Source organism: Cherax quadricarinatus, chromosome 42, assembly GCF_038502225.1.
Source record: "Cherax quadricarinatus isolate ZL_2023a chromosome 42, ASM3850222v1, whole genome shotgun sequence".
NCBI classification, from domain to species: domain Eukaryota; kingdom Metazoa; phylum Arthropoda; class Malacostraca; order Decapoda; family Parastacidae; genus Cherax; species Cherax quadricarinatus.
This window is the reverse complement of record NC_091333.1, coordinates 15,068,865-15,085,252: the sequence shown is the minus strand read 5'-3', so window position 1 is coordinate 15,085,252 and position 16,388 is coordinate 15,068,865. Positions and strand designations below refer to the sequence as shown.

The 16,388-nt window shown below is 45.2% G+C and overlaps 1 protein-coding gene and 1 non-coding gene across 2 annotated transcripts in view; both read left to right on the top strand.

Moving 5' to 3' along the window:
- The window catches only part of LOC128695710 (cilia- and flagella-associated protein 58-like), a 123,880-nt gene that overhangs the window by 80,713 nt on the left and 26,779 nt on the right, over positions 1-16,388 (top strand). The gene's annotated exons all lie outside the window — the stretch shown is intronic.
- TRNAA-UGC (transfer RNA alanine (anticodon UGC)) lies at positions 13,857-13,928 on the top strand. The gene has a single exon. It is a non-coding gene; the product is annotated as a tRNA-Ala (tRNA).

Below are 16,388 nucleotides of genomic sequence, written 5' to 3'. Positions count from 1 at the left end.
GAGCACAGTTGGATGATCATGCACAGTTGGATGAGCAGTTGGATGAGCACGGTTGGCTGAGCACAGTTGGATGAGCACAGTTGGATGAGCGCAGCTGGGTGAGCACAGTTGGATGAGCACGGTTAGCTGAGCACAGTTGGATGAGAACAGTTGGATGAGCACAGTTGGATGAGTACAGTTGGATGAGCACGGTTGGATGAACACAGTTGAATGAGCACAGTTGGATGAGCACAGTTGGATGATCAAAGTTGGATGAGCACAGATGGATGAGCACAGTCGGATGAGCACAGTTGGATGAGCACAGTTGGATGAGCACGGTTGGATGAGCACAGTTGGATGAACACAGTTGGGTGAACACAGTTGGATGAACACAGTTGGATGAACACAATTGGATGAGCACAGTTGGATGAGCATGGCTGGATAAGCACAGTTGGATGAGCACAGTTGGATGAGCACAGTTGGATGAGCACGGTTGGATGAGCACAGTTGGATGAGCACTGTTGGATGAGCACGGTTGGATGAACACAGTTTGATGAGCACAGTTGGATGAACACTTGGATGAACACAGTTGGATGAGCACAGATGGATGAGCACAGTTGGATGAGCACGGTTGGATGAGCATGGTTGGATGAGCACAGTTGAATGAGCACAGTTGGATGAGCACAGTTGGATGAACACAGTTGGATGAGCACAGTTGGATGAGCACAGTTGGCTGAGCACAATTGGCTGAGCACAGTTGGATGAGCACAGTTGGATGAGCACAGTTTGATGAGCACGGTTGGATGAGCACAGTTGGATGAGCACAGTTGGATGAGCACAGTTGAATGAGCACGGTTGGATGAGCACAGTTGGATGAGTACAGTTGGATGACCACAGTTGAATGAGCACAGTTGGCTGAGCACAGTTGGATGAGCACAGTTGGTTGATCATGAACAGTTGGATGATCATGCACAGTTGGATGAGCACGGTTGGATGAGCGCAGTTGGATGAGCACAGTTGTATGATCATACACAGATGGATGATCATGCACAGTTGGATGAGCACATTTGAATGAGCACAGTTGGATGAGCACAGTTGGATGAGCACAGTTGGATGAGCACAGTTGGATGAGCACAGTTGGATGAGCACAGTTGGCTGAGCACAGTTGGCAGAGCACAGTTGGCTGAGCACAATTGGCTGAGCACAGTTGGATGAGAACAGTTGGATGAGCACAGTTGGATGAACACAGTTGGATGAGCACAGTTGAATGAGCACAGTTGAATGAGCACGGTTGGATGAGCGCAGTTGGATGAGCACAGTTGGATGAGCACAGTTGAATGAGCACGTTTGTATGATCATGCTCAGTTGGATGATCATGCACAGTTGGATGATCATGCACAGTTGGATGATCATGCACAGTTGGATGAGCACAGTTGGATGAGCACGGTTGGCTGAGCACAGCTGGATGAGCACAGTTGGCTGAGCACAATTGGCTGAGCACAGTTGGATGATCATGCATAGTTGGATGATCATGCACAGTTGGATAAGCACAGTTGGATGAGCACAGTTGGCTGAGCACAGTTGGATGAGCACATTTGGATGATCACGGTTAGCTGAGCACAGTTGGATGAGCACAGTTGGATGAGCACAGTTGGATGAGCACGGTTGGCTGAGCACAGTTGGATGAGCACATTTGGATGAGCACGGTTAGCTGAGCACAGTTGGATGAGCACAGTTGAATGAGCACAGTTGGATGATCACAGTTGGATGAGCACAGTTGGATGAGCACAGTTGTATGAGCACGTTTGGATGAGCACAGTTGGATGAGCACAGTTGGATGAGCACAGTTGGATGAGCACGGTTGGATGAGCACAGTTGGATGAGCACAGTTGGATGAGCACAGTTGGATGAGCACAGTTGAATGAGCACGGTTGGATGAGCACAGTTGGATGAGTACAGTTGGATGAGCACAGTTGAATGAGCACAGTTGGCTGAGCACAATTGGCTGAGCACAGTTGGATGAGCACAGTTGGTTGATCATGAACAGTTGGATGATCATGCACAGTTGGATGAGCACGGTTGGATGAGTGCAGTTGGATGAGCACAGTTGTATGATCATGCACAGATGGATGATCATCTCAGTAGTAGTAACCAGTTATCAGTAACCACTGTGCCAGTTGACTCACGACCAACCGTCTCTGCCTGAGTCACTGTATATTCATATTGTGCTGACCTGGCATTATTCAAAGACCCTCTCACATATGGGTACTGTGGGCGGCCAGTCAGTCAGTCAGTGTTACGAGAGGAGCGAGAGAGATAGGTACGGCTGTAAGGGCGTTACACACATTATCTGTAATTATACGTACTACCAGCCTACGTGAGTATTTCTTACCTAATCCACGTGTCGAACTCCCACATGATAAATGGTGACAGCGGTGTGGAGCGTGGATTTAGTTTTTACGGGTAATTCCAGACGTTAAAAGACTGTGAGTAGCCGGCAGGGTCAATTTGAACCTCCAGCCAGCCGCTTACCCTCACTCACTACCTTCAGCCTGCAAGCCTGTTGCAGCCGTTTCAAGCTTCCTGGCTTAGTTCGTGTGCTAATTGCTTCAATCTCCGAGGGGTTGACCCGGATTTTGCAATTAAGCCAGTCAGTAAGCCAGACTGTGGAAGTGAACGCCAGTCAGCCTATCATCCAGCCTGTCTCCTGTCATCCAACTGCTCCTCCATGCTTTGTGCATCGTTACACGTCTTCCAGCCAGCCATTCTTGTGGGGTAAGCCAGTCAGCCAACCCAGCTTCTAACCCAGCTGAGAGAGAGAAGTAAGCCACGCAGTAAGAAGTAAGCCAAGTTCCTCTGATGTATTGTCTATATTGCTTTGTGCTCCCTGTTGGATGCTAAGAGTGGTTTTCACCATTCCTGTGGCATAGAGTGGCTTATCAAGCCACCTTCGTGGGTAGAGTGGCGGGCGTTGCGCACCAGCGAGTCCTCACCCACCACACTCTACCTCCACCACTATCCACCCACCACCCACCCTATCTACCTGTGGTTGTTTGCACCCTTGTACCGGGTCCTACTCCTGTTTTGGCTCACATAATTGGTCAAGAGATTGTAGGTGAGCGCCAACGATAAAACCCAATTATGGGAGTTCACCGAGAGAGTGCATTTCTTCCGACAACAGTGAGTGTAGGAGGCGTCAGTCATCACCGCGCAGGACAACCTACAACCTACCCTCATCACCAGTAATCACCCGACTACTACAGACTTCAGTGATAGTTTAGAGACATTTTTCTTGCATTTAAAGACATTTGCGTGTGTGAGACATTTATAGTAAATTGCTTGTGTACTCTAAACCTTGTGTTTTCAGTGTAGACTCATTGTGTTTCTTTAACTCATTATTTTTACAATATTTTTCAGTGTTTTCACTCATCTTATAATTTTTTTTATCTGTGTGTTTTTTTTATGCTACTCGTCTATAGTAAGTATTATTGTGTAGTGTACCAGTCAGTCACTCTGTGTGAAGTGATTCATTTTTTTTTTATTGTATTCTTTCAGCGTTGTATTCTCCAGTAATTGTCATTGTATTTCATGCAGTGATATTCACCCCAGTATACCAAATTATCCATTTATTTCTATGTGTGTCTTTTTTTCGTATGCCAGCAGTGTCTCATTCCTCTAATTTTTTCGCAGACTGTGTACCATTATTTTTGCCAGCAAATTTTTGTCGTATCAGTCACAGCAAGATTTTGTTGTAAGAATGACCTCATCCACTTCACTGGATCAATCTGTTCCACCAGTTGAGGAGAAAGACTTAGCTCCCACTGACTTCCCAGATGAAGTCAAGCGTTTGTTGACTCTGTTGAACAAACGTCGTAAAGCCATTGCTTTACCAGGTGAGAAGATGGGTATAACGAACTTATTGTCCCATCGTATTCCACTTGAACCTGGTACTAGACCTATCTACATACCTGCGTACAGAATGCCTCATTCACAAGTTGCTGTCGCAGAAGAATTGATCAATCAAATGCTTGATGATGGAGTTATTGCACCTAGCAATTCCCCTTGGAATGCACCCTTGATACTAGTACCTAAGAAGGATGGTACTTGGCGCCCAGTGATTGACTTTAGGAAGTTAAACGCGAAAACCATTCCAGATCGCTTCCCACTTCCTGTACTGGGTGATCTTTTACGTAATATCGGAGATAACAAAGTCTTTTCAACCCTAGATTTGTTACAGGGGTTTTGGCAAGTCCCTCTTCACGAGGACAGCCAAGAGCTAACTGCATTCTCCACTCCTACAGGTCATTATCACTTCCTCCGTATGGCGTTTGGATTACGATCTTCCCCTATCACGTTCTCAAGGCTCATGACTAATATCTTTAGAGGTCTCATAGGTAATGCACTTATGGTGTACTTAGATGACGTAATCGTCATGTCTAAAGACGTGGATACACACTTGAAAAGACTTGATGTAGTACTTGGTAAGCTTGAAGAAGCCAATTTAAAGATCAAACTGTCTAAATGTCAATTTTTCAGATCAGAAATTAAGTTTCTTGGTCACGTAGTCACTCCTAGAGGGGTTACGACTGACCAAAGTAAAGTAACTGCAGTACTAAATTTTCCAACTCCCAAAACTGCTGATGCCGTAAGATTCTTTGTGGGCTTAGCAGGTTTTTATAGATCTTTCATTGCCAATTTTTCTTCCATAGCTGCTCCTCTAACTGAGTTGCTTAAGAAAGATGCTCCTTTTGTTTGGACCTTCCGTCAAGAAAGAGCATTCCAAACTCTAAAAGAAAAGCTAACATCTGCTCCAATTTTGAAATTTCCAGATTTTTCTAAGCCCTTCTATCTGACAACTGATGCTAGTTCAATTGGCATAGGTGCTGTACTAGCTCAGAAGACCGATGGCAAGTACAACGCAGTTGCATTTGCTAGCCGAGTCCTTACAAAGGCTGAACGTAATTATACAGTAACTGAGCAAGAAGCTTTAGCAATAGTATGGTCTTTAAAGCACTTCCGAGACATTATTTATCAGTACTCTGTTCATGTCTTGACAGACCATGCTCCACTGATACCCTTATTCCAGAACAAACAACCTACTGGAAGGTTAGCTAGATGGACCTTGACTATCCAAGAGTTCAATCCCACCTTTGAGCATTTACCTGGCAAGTCAAATGTAGTCGCAGATGCTTTATCGCGACATGTTAGTATAGTAACTGCAGACCCTCCATTTAGTGCTGAAGATGTAAAGAATGCTCAACGAACAGATCCCATGTGGTCTGGTGTGATTCGATTCCTGCTCCAGGAAGATCTTATTCTGACTGTGAAGCCACCAGCACCCATCAGTGACTTTGTCATGAACCAAGAATTACTGTATCGAACAGCCGAGTTGGGTACTCCTAGCAGAAGAGTATACCAGTTAGTAATTCCACAGTCACTAGTGAATGTAGCCTTACAGCTAGTTCACGATGTACCAGGTGTTGCACACCCTGGTATGGATCATTCAGTAAAACAAGCCAGATTGAAATACTTTTGGCCTCGTATGGCAACTGATATTTCTGAGTATGTTAAGAAATGTAGTGTCTGCATGCAACATAAAGGCAATGCTAATGGTCCTAATCCAATCCAAGTATATCCAACTACTAGCGAACCGTGGGAAAGAGTTGTGCTAGATTTGTTAACTAATTTCCAATGTTCCCTCCAAGGTAACAAACATCTGTGTGTTATGGTAGACCATTTCACCAGATATTGTGAGTTAGTTCCTATTGCAGATAAGACTGCCGAGACAGTAGCTAAAGCGTTTAAAGAACGCATTATCTGCAGGCATACTACCCCTAAGTCCCTAGTAACAGATAATGGAGGTGAATTCTGTAATGAAATTCTTGAAAATTTGTGCACCTTGTACAAGATCTCTAAATCCACCATTGTTCCTCATCATCCTGCCAGCAATGGGTTAGCGGAACGAACCAATAAGAAAGTACTTGATGTCTTGAGAGCCACTATCAATCCCAACAGTGAAACTTGGGATGAAGTTATACCTGATGTGCAGTGTGCTATAAATTCTGCTTACAATGTTTCTATAGGTGACACTACACATTATGCATTGTATGGTGTAGATAAACGTTTGCCTTATGAGTTGTTATATTCTAATCCGAAACCAAATTACAACCCTGATGATTTCATAGCAACTCGTACCAGCTTAGCTCAAAGTGTTTTTAGAAGAATCCGTGAAACACTTCATAAATCAACAGCTGAATTTACAAGAGTCGCAAACACTCGAGCAAAGCCATCCAAAATCAAAGTAGGTTCGAGAGTTATGCTAATTAACTTTAACAAAACGTCTGCAATGCCAAAGCTTGATCAAAAGTTTGTTGGTCCTTATCGAGTAGTTGAACATATCACTGGTAATAAGTATAAGGTTAGAGAGATTAGTACTGGTCAGTATAAAGAATCGCATTTGGATCATATGAAGTTAGTATGTGATGATAATGATGTTCCAACCCAGACTAATGTGACAGACTCTGACAATCCTCCTGATCCTGTACTCTCTTCCTCTGATACTCAGTCAGATGATCAACCTGAATGTCGTTATTCCCTACGTACACGACAGGTATTGAGAAATCCTCAAGTATCATTTGTAACTTCCAATTCAGATTTGCCTCAAATACAGCATGAGTTAGCTAAGGCTACAGAGTTTGATCCTCCCAGAGATGACACCCATTCTGCATATGTCAATCTCACCCTAGCAGAGTTGGGGTTAAATGTAAATAACCTGTATAGATGAATAATTACAGTATCAACTTATCAGTATTCAAGAATTTTTTTTTGTGTTCATGTTCTCTCCGCATTCTGAGAGTTAACAGTCTAGATTTGAGTGCACCGAATCTGCCTTTCTGTTAAACACTCTTTCTTTGTATATATTCCTCCCTCAGAATCCGTAGATCACATGAATACAGATCGATCGATCAAATTTTTTTATCACTTCTATTGTGTAATCTCAACGTTGAGTTCGTTGTTCATTTGTTGAGTTTTAAGTTGTGCTATATTATACCTTGTATTGCATTACAGTTTCAGTTACGTAAGCTGCCATTCCAATGTTCTACTTATGTATGTTATAATGTTTAATTGTTGTGTACTTTGACATTGTATAGAATCAGCCCAAGCCGTATACCTGCCATCTCTAGTTTGTATTAGTTGTATGTCGGGACGACATACGTTAGCGTCGCCGAGCTCTCAGTAGTAGTAACCAGTTATCAGTAACCACTGTGCCAGTTGACTCACGACCAACCGTCTCTGCCTGAGTCACTGTATATTCATATTGTGCTGACCTGGCATTATTCAAAGACCCTCTCACATATGGGTACTGTGGGCGGCCAGTCAGTCTCAGTCAGTGTTACGAGAGGAGCGAGAGAGATAGGTATGGCTGTAAGGGCGTTACACACATTATCTGTAATTATACGTACTACCAGCCTACGTGAGTATTTCTTACCTAATCCATGTGTAGAACTCCCACATGATAATCATGCACAGTTGGATGAGCACATTTGAATGAGCACAGTTGGATGAGCACGGTTGGCTGAGCACAGTTGGATGAGCACAGTTGGATGAGCACAGTTGGATGAGCACAGTTGGCTGAGCACAGTTGGCAGAGCACAGTTGGCTGAGCACAATTGGCTGAGCACAGTTGGATGAGAACAGTTGGATGAGCACAGTTGGATGAACACAGTTGGATGAGCACAGTTGAATGAGCACAGTTGAATGAGCACGGTTGGATGAGCGCAGTTGGATGAGCACAGTTGGATGAGCACAGTTGAATGAGCACGTTTGTATGATCATGCACAGTTGGATGATCATGCACAGTTGGATGATCATGCACAGTTGGATGAGCACAGTTGGATGAGCACGGTTGGCTGAGCACAGTTGGATGAGCACAGTTGGCTGAGCACAATTGGCTGAGCACAGTTGGATGATCATGCACAGTTGGATGATCATGCACAGTTGGATAAGCACAGTTAGATGAGCATGGTTGGCTGAGCACAGTTGGATGAGCACATTTGGATGAGCACGGTTAGCTGAGCACAGTTGGATGAGCACAGTTGGATGAGCACAGTTGGATGAGCACGGTTGGCTGAGCACAGTTGGATGAGCTCATTTGGATGAGCACGGTTAGCTGAGCACAGTTGGATGAGCACAGTTGAATGAGCACAGTTGGATGATCACAGTTGGATGAGCACTGTTGGATGAGCACAGTTGGATGAGCACAGTTGTATGAGCACGGTTCGATGAACACGGTTGGATGAGCACAGTTGGATGAACACAGTTGGATGAACACAGTTGGATGAACACAGTTGGATGAGCACAGTTGGATGAGCACAGTTGGATGAACACAGTTGAATGAGCACAGGTGGATGAACAGAGTTGGATGAACACAGGTGGATGAGCACAGTTGGATGAGCACGGTTGGATGAGCACAGTTGGATGAGAACGGTTGGATGAACACAGTTGGATGAGCACAGTTGGATGAGCACAGTTGGATGAGCACAGTTGGATGAACACAGTTGGATGAGCACAGGTGGATGAACAGAGTTGGATGAGCACAGATGGATGAGCACAGTTGGATGAGCACGGTTGGATGAGCACAGTTGGATGAGCACAGTTGGATGAGCACAGTTGAATGAGCACGGTTGGATGATCATGCACAGTTGGATGATCATGCACAGTTGGATGATTATGCACAGTTGGATGATCATGCACAGTTGGATGTGCACAGTGGGATGAGCACGGTTGGCTGAGCACAATTGGCTGAGCACAGTTGGCTGAGCACAATTGGCTGAGCACAGTTGGATGATCATGCACAGTTTTATGATCATGCACAGTTGGATGAGCACAGTTGGATGAGCACGGTTTCCTGAGCACAGTTGGATGAGCACAGTTGGATGAGCACGGTTGGATGAGCACGGTTGGCTGAGCACAGTTGGCTGAGCACGGTTGGATGAGCATAGTTGGATGAGCACAGTTGGATGAGCACAGTTGGATGAGCACAGATGGATGAGCACGGTTGGATGAACACAGTTGGATGAGCACAGTTGGATGAGCACAGTTGGATGAGCACAGTTGGATAAGCACGGTTGGATGAACACGGTTGGCTGAACACAATTGGATGAGCACAGTTGGATGAGCACGGTTAGATGAGCACAGTGGATGAGCACAGTTGGATGAGCACAGTTGGATGAGCACGGTTGGATGAGCACATTTGGATGAGCACGGTTGGATGAACACAGTTGGATGAGCACAGTTGGATGAACACAGTTGGATGAACACAGTTGGATGAGCACAGTTGGATGAGCACAGTTGGATGAGCACAGTTGGATGAGCATGGTTGGATGAACACAGTTGGATGAGTACAGTTGGATGATCACAGTTGGATGAGCACAGTTGGATGAGCACGGTTGGATAAGCACGGTTGGATGAACACGGTTGGCTGAACATAATTGGATGAGCACAGTTGGATGAGCACGGTTAGATGAGCACAGTTGGATGAGCACAGTTGGATGAGCACGGTTGGATGAGCACATTTGGATGAGGACAGTTGGATGACCACAGTTGGATGAGCACAGTTGAATGAGCACAGTTGGATGAACACAGCTGGATGAGCACAGTTGGATGAACACAGTTGGATGAACACAGTTGGATGAGCACAGTTGGATGAGCACAGTTGGATGAGCACAGTTGGATGAGCATGGTTGGATGAACACAGTTGGATGAGTACAGTTGGATGATCACAGTTGGATGAGCACAGTTGGATGAGCACGGTTGGATAAGCACGGTTGGATGAACACGGTTGGCTGAACATAATTGGATGAGCACAGTTGGATGAGCACGGTTAGATGAGCACAATTGGATGAGCACAGTTGGATGAGCACGGTTGGATGAGCACATTTGGATGAGCACGGTTGGATGAGCACAGTTAAATGAGGACAGTTGGATGAGCACAGTTGGACGAGCACAGTTGGATGAGGACAGTTGGATGAGCACAGTTGGATGAGCACAGTTGAATGAGCACAGTTGGATGAACACAGCTGGATGAGCACAGTTGAATGAGGACAGTTGGATGAGCACAGTTGGACGAGTACAGTTGGATGAGCACAGTTGGACGAGCACAGTTGGATGAGGACAGTTGGATGAGCACAGTTGAATGAGCACAGTTGGATGAGCACAGTTGGATGAGGACAGTTGGATGAGCACAGTTGGACGAGTACAGTTGGATGAGCACAGTTGGACGAGCACAGTTGGATGAGGACAGTTGGATGAGGACAGTTGGATGAGCACAGTTGGATGAGCACAGTTGAATGAGCACAGTTGAATGAGCACAGTTGAATGAGCACAGTTGGATGAGGACAGTTGGATGAGGACAGTTGGATGAGGACAGTTGGATGAGCACAGTTGGATGAGCACGGTTGAATGAGGACAGTTGGATGAGGACAGTTGGATGAGGACAGTTGGATGAGCACAGGTGGATGAACAGAGTTGGATGAGCACGGTTGGATGAACACAGTTGGATGAGCACGGTTGGATGAGCACAGTTAGATGAGTACGGTTGGATGAACACAGTTGGATGAGCACAGTTGGATGAGCACAGTTGGATGAGCACTGTTGGATGAGCACAGTTGGATGAGCACAGTTGGATGAGCACAGTTGAATGAGCACGGTTGGATGATCATGCACAGTTGGATGATTATGCACAGTTGGATGATCATGCACAGTTGGATGTGCACAGTTGGATGAGCACAGTTAGCTGAGCACAATTGGCTGAGCACAGTTGGCTGAGCACAATTGGCTGAGCACAGTTGGATGATCATGCACAGTTTTATGATCATGCACAGTTGGATGAGCACAGTTGGATGAGCACGGTTGGCTGAGCACAGTTGGATGAGCACAGTTGGATGAGCACAGTTGGATGAGCACGGTTGACTGAGCACAGTTGGATGAGCACGGTTGGCTGAGAACGGTTGGATGAGCACAGTTGGATGAGCACAGTTGGATGAGCACAGATGGATGATCACGGTTGGATGAACACAGTTGGATGAGCACAGTTGGATGAGCACAGTTGGATGATCACAGTTGGATGAGCACAGTTGGATAAGCACGGTTGGATGAACACGGTTGGCTGAACACAATTGGATGAGCACAGTTGGATGAGCACGGTTAGATGAGCACAGTGGATGAGCACAGTTGGATGAGCACAGTTGGATGAGCACTGTTGGATGAGCACATTTGGATGAGCACGGTTGGATGAGCACAGTTGGATGAACACAGTTGGATGAACACAGTTGGATGAACACAGTTGGATGAGCACAGTTGGATGAGCACAGTTGGATGAGCACAGTTGGATGAGCACGGTTGGATGAACACAGTTGGATGAGCACAGTTGGATGATCACAGTTGGATGAGCACAGTTGGATGAGCACAGTTGGATAAGCACGGTTGGATGAACACGGTTGGCTGAACACAATTGGATGAGCACAGTTGGATGAGCACGGTTAGATGAGCACAGTTGGATGAGCACAGTTGGATGAGCACAGTTGGATGAGCACATTTGGATGAGCACGGTTGGATGAGCACAGTTGGATGAGCACAGTTGGATGAGCACAGTTGAATGAGCACGGTTGGATGATCATGCACAGTTGGATGATCATGCACAGTTGGATGATTATGCACAGTTGGATGATCATGCACAGTTGGATGTGCACAGTTGGATGAACACAGTTGGATGAGCACGGTTGGCTGAGCACAATTGGCTGAGCACAGTTGGCTGAGCACAGTTGGATGATCATGCACAGTTTTATGATCATGCACAGTTGGATGAGCACAGTTGGATGAGCACGGTTTCCTGAGCACAGTTGGATGAGCACAGTTGGATGAGCACGGTTGGATGAGCACGGTTGGCTGAGCACAGTTGGCTGAGCACGGTTGGATGAGCGTAGTTGGATGAGCACAGTTGGATGAGCACAGTTGGATGAGCACAGATGGATGAGCACGGTTGGATGAACACAGTTGGATGAGCACAGTTGGATGAGCACAGTTGGATGATCACAGTTGGATGAGCACAGTTGGATAAGCACGGTTGGATGAACACGGTTGGCTGAACACAATTGGATGAGCACAGTTGGATGAGCACGGTTAGATGAGCACAGTGGATGAGCACAGTTGGATGAGCACAGTTGGATGAGCACTGTTGGATGAGCACATTTGGATGAGCACGGTTGGATGAGCACAGTTGGATGAACACAGTTGGATGAACACAGTTGGATGAACACAGTTGGATGAGCACAGTTGGATGAGCACAGTTGGATGAGCACAGTTGGATGAGCACGGTTGGATGATCACAGTTGGATGAGCACAGTTGGATGATCACAGTTGGATGAGCACAGTTGGATGAGCACGGTTGGATAAGCACGGTTGGATGAACACGGTTGGCTGAACACAATTGGATGAGCACAGTTGGATGAGCACGGTTAGATGAGCACAGTTGGATGAGCACAGTTGGATGAGCACAGTTGGATGAGCACATTTGGATGAGCACGGTTGGATGAACACAGTTGGATGAGCACAGTTGGATGAACACAGTTGGAGGAGCACAGTTGGAGGAGCACAGTTGGAGGAGCACGGTTGGATCACGGTTGGATGAGCACATTTGGATGAGCACAGTTAAATGAGGACAGTTGGATGAGCACAGTTGGACGAGCACAGTTGGATGAGGACAGTTGGATGAGCACAGTTGGATGAGCACAGTTGAATGAGCACAGTTGGATGAACACAGCTGGATGAGCACAGTTGAATGAGGACAGTTGGATGAGCACAGTTGGATGAGCACAGTTGAATGAGCACAGTTGGATGAACACAGCTGGATGAGCACAGTTGAATGAGGACAGTTGGATGAGCACAGTTGGACGAGTACAGTTGGATGAGCACAGTTGGACGAGCACAGTTGGATGAGGACAGTTGGATGAGCACAGTTGAATGAGCACAGTTGGATGAGCACAGTTGGATGAGGACAGTTGGATGAGGACAGTTGGATGAGGACAGTTGGATGAGCACAGTTGGATGAGCACGGTTGAATGAGGACAGTTGGATGAGGACAGTTGGATGAGCACAATTGGATGAGCACAGTTGGATGAGCACAGTTGGATGAGGAGAGTTGGATGAGCACAGTTGGATGAGCACAGTTGAATGAGCACAGTTGGATGAGGACAGTTGGATGAGCACAGTTGGATGAGCACAGTTGGATGAGCACAGTTGGATGAGGACAGTTGGATGAGCACAGTTGGATGAGCACAGTTGGATGAGGACAGTTGGATGAGCACAGTTGGATGAGCACAGTTAGATGATCATGCACAGTTGAATGATCATGCACAGTTGGATGAGCACAGTTGGATGAGCATAATAACAATGGAAATAAGTAGTAAGGTAGGCACAGTTACATAGAATATCATACATAGCAACGTAAGGGACCCCAATGGAAATAAGTCACTTCATCTCACTTTTTTGGGTCATCCTAGGTAATCTACACATATACTGCTATGTATGAGAATGTATGTAACTGTATGTCCCTCAAGGAAGGTTCCTTGACGCTGGTGAGGGGCTCTAGATCTAAGGAATTGGATCTGCGCTTCAGTTCCCTAAATTAAGCCTGAATACCTTCCACATCCCCCCACAGGCGCTGTATAGTCCTACGGGTTTAGCGCTTCCCTTTGATCATAATAGTAATAATAATGTAACTATGTGTACCTGTACCTGAATAAACTTAGTACAATTAAAGATAAAAATGAGTAAGTTCGGAAACATCTCGACGAGGTTACCCGCGTAGAGTGGCGTCAGGGGGTGTAGCTCAGTGGTAGAGCGCCTGCTTTGCATGTAAGAGGCCCCGGGTTCGATCCCCGGCACCTCCACTGGTCAGTAACTCGCTTGTAGTTATTTTTTCTTTACCATTAAATATTGAAAGAAAAAATGTATTTTTTTTAAGTTCATCTCATGAGCAAATTTTATCATCTAACACCAGCTGCGTACGTTTATTCACGTTAATAAGTTTACCCACATTATACGATTTCGGATCTTACGTATAATAGCGATTATCTTACATATAATTACAATAATTTTACTTAAAAACATGTATAAATTATACATAAGATAAAAAAAAGTCAGTGACGTATTTCCGCTGGTGTCCTTGTATAAAAAAGTATTGTATTGAAAATCAGGTCTGATCGTTGACAATAAAAACAAAATAATCTGAGTAAATCAGTTACATGAAAATAAATTACATAATACGTATTGCAAGAAAAACAAAATCAGTTGAATATACGTTACAATATTATTAACTGGGCGTGAAGTGACTGTCCTGTCACTGTAACTGCATTCATGATGTACTCTGTAGCTCGTCTGCTCAACTGGTTCATTATGTACTCTGTAGCTCGCCTGCTCAACTGGTTCATTATGTACTCTGTAGCTCGCCTGCTCAACTGGTTCATTATGTACTCTGTAGCTCGCCTGCTCAACTGGTTCATTATGTACTCTGTAGCTCGCCTGCTCAACTGGTTCATTATGTACTCTGTAGCTCGCCTGCTCAACTGGTTCATTATGTACTCTGTAGCTGGCCTGCTCAACTGGTTCATTATGTACTCTGTAGCTCGCCTGCTCAACTGGTTCATTATGTACTCTGTAGCTCGCCTGCTCAACTGGTTCATTATGTACTCTGTAGCTCGTCTGCTCAACTGGTTCATTATGTACTCTGTAGCTCGTCTGCTCAACTGGTTCATGATGTACTCTGTAGCTCGCCTGCTCAACTGGTTCATGATGTACTCTGTAGCTTCCCTCTTAAACTGGTGCATTCATTATGTACTCTGTAGCTACCTTCTTAAACCGGTTCATTCATTATGTACTCTAGCGTCGCTACTGAACTAGTTCATATTAAGACTGATTTTAACATCATCATGTAACTCGGTCCACTCACTCAACTGACATTGTACTATTGTCGTGTACAGTAATAGTGTACATGTGTACACTACCCATGATAACACAATATGTGTACATTTCCCGTAATACAGTATGTTTACATTTCCCATAATAACACTGTATACATTTCTCATGATAATGCAGTATGTGTACATTACTCATGATAAAACAGCATGTGTACATTACCTATGATGACAGCATGTGTACATTACCCATGATGACGCAGTATGTGTACATTACTCATGATGACACAGCATGTGTACATTACCCATGATGACGCAGCATGTGTACATTACCTATGATGACACAGCATGTGTACATTACCCATGATGACGCAGTATGTGTACATTACTCATGATGACACAGCATGTGTACATTACCCATGATGACGCAGCATGTGTACATTACCTATGATGACACAGCATGTGTACATTACCCATGATGACGCAGCATGTGTGCATTACCCATGATGACACAGCATGTGTACATTACCCATGATGACGCAGCATGTGTACATTACCCATGATGACACAGCATGTGTACATTACCCATGATGACGCAGCATGTGTGCATTACCCATGATGACGCAGTATGTGTACATTACTCATGATGACACAGCATGTGTACATTACCCATGACGACGCAGCATGTGTACATTACCTATGATGACACAGCATGTGTACATTACCCATGACGACGCAGCGTGTGTGCATTACCTATGATGACACAGCATGTGTACATTACCCATGATGACGCAGCGTGTGTGCATTACCTATGATGACACAGCATGTGTACATTACCCATGACGACGCAGCATGTGTGCATTACCTATGATGACATAGCATGTGTACATTACCCATGACGCAGCGTGTGTGCATTACCTATGATGACGCAGCGTGTGTGCATTACCTATGATGACACAGCATGTGTACATTACCCATGATGACGCAGCATGTGTACATTACTTATGATGACACAGCATGTGTACATTACCTATGATGACGCAGCATGTGTACATTACCTATGATGACACAGCATGTGTACATTACCCATGATGACACAGCATGTGTACATTACCTATGATGACACAGCATGTGTACATTACCCATGACGCAGCATGTGTACATTACCTATGATGACACAGCATGTGTACATTACCTATGATGACGCAGCATGTGTACATTACCTATGACGACGCAGCATGTGTACATTACCCATGATGACACAGCATGTGTACATTACCCATGATGACGCAGCATGTGTACATTACCCATGACGACGCAGCATGTGTACATTACCTATGATGACACAGCATGTGTACATTACCCATGACGACGCAGCATGTGTACATTACCTATGATGACACAGCATGTGTACATTACCCATGACGCAGCATGTGT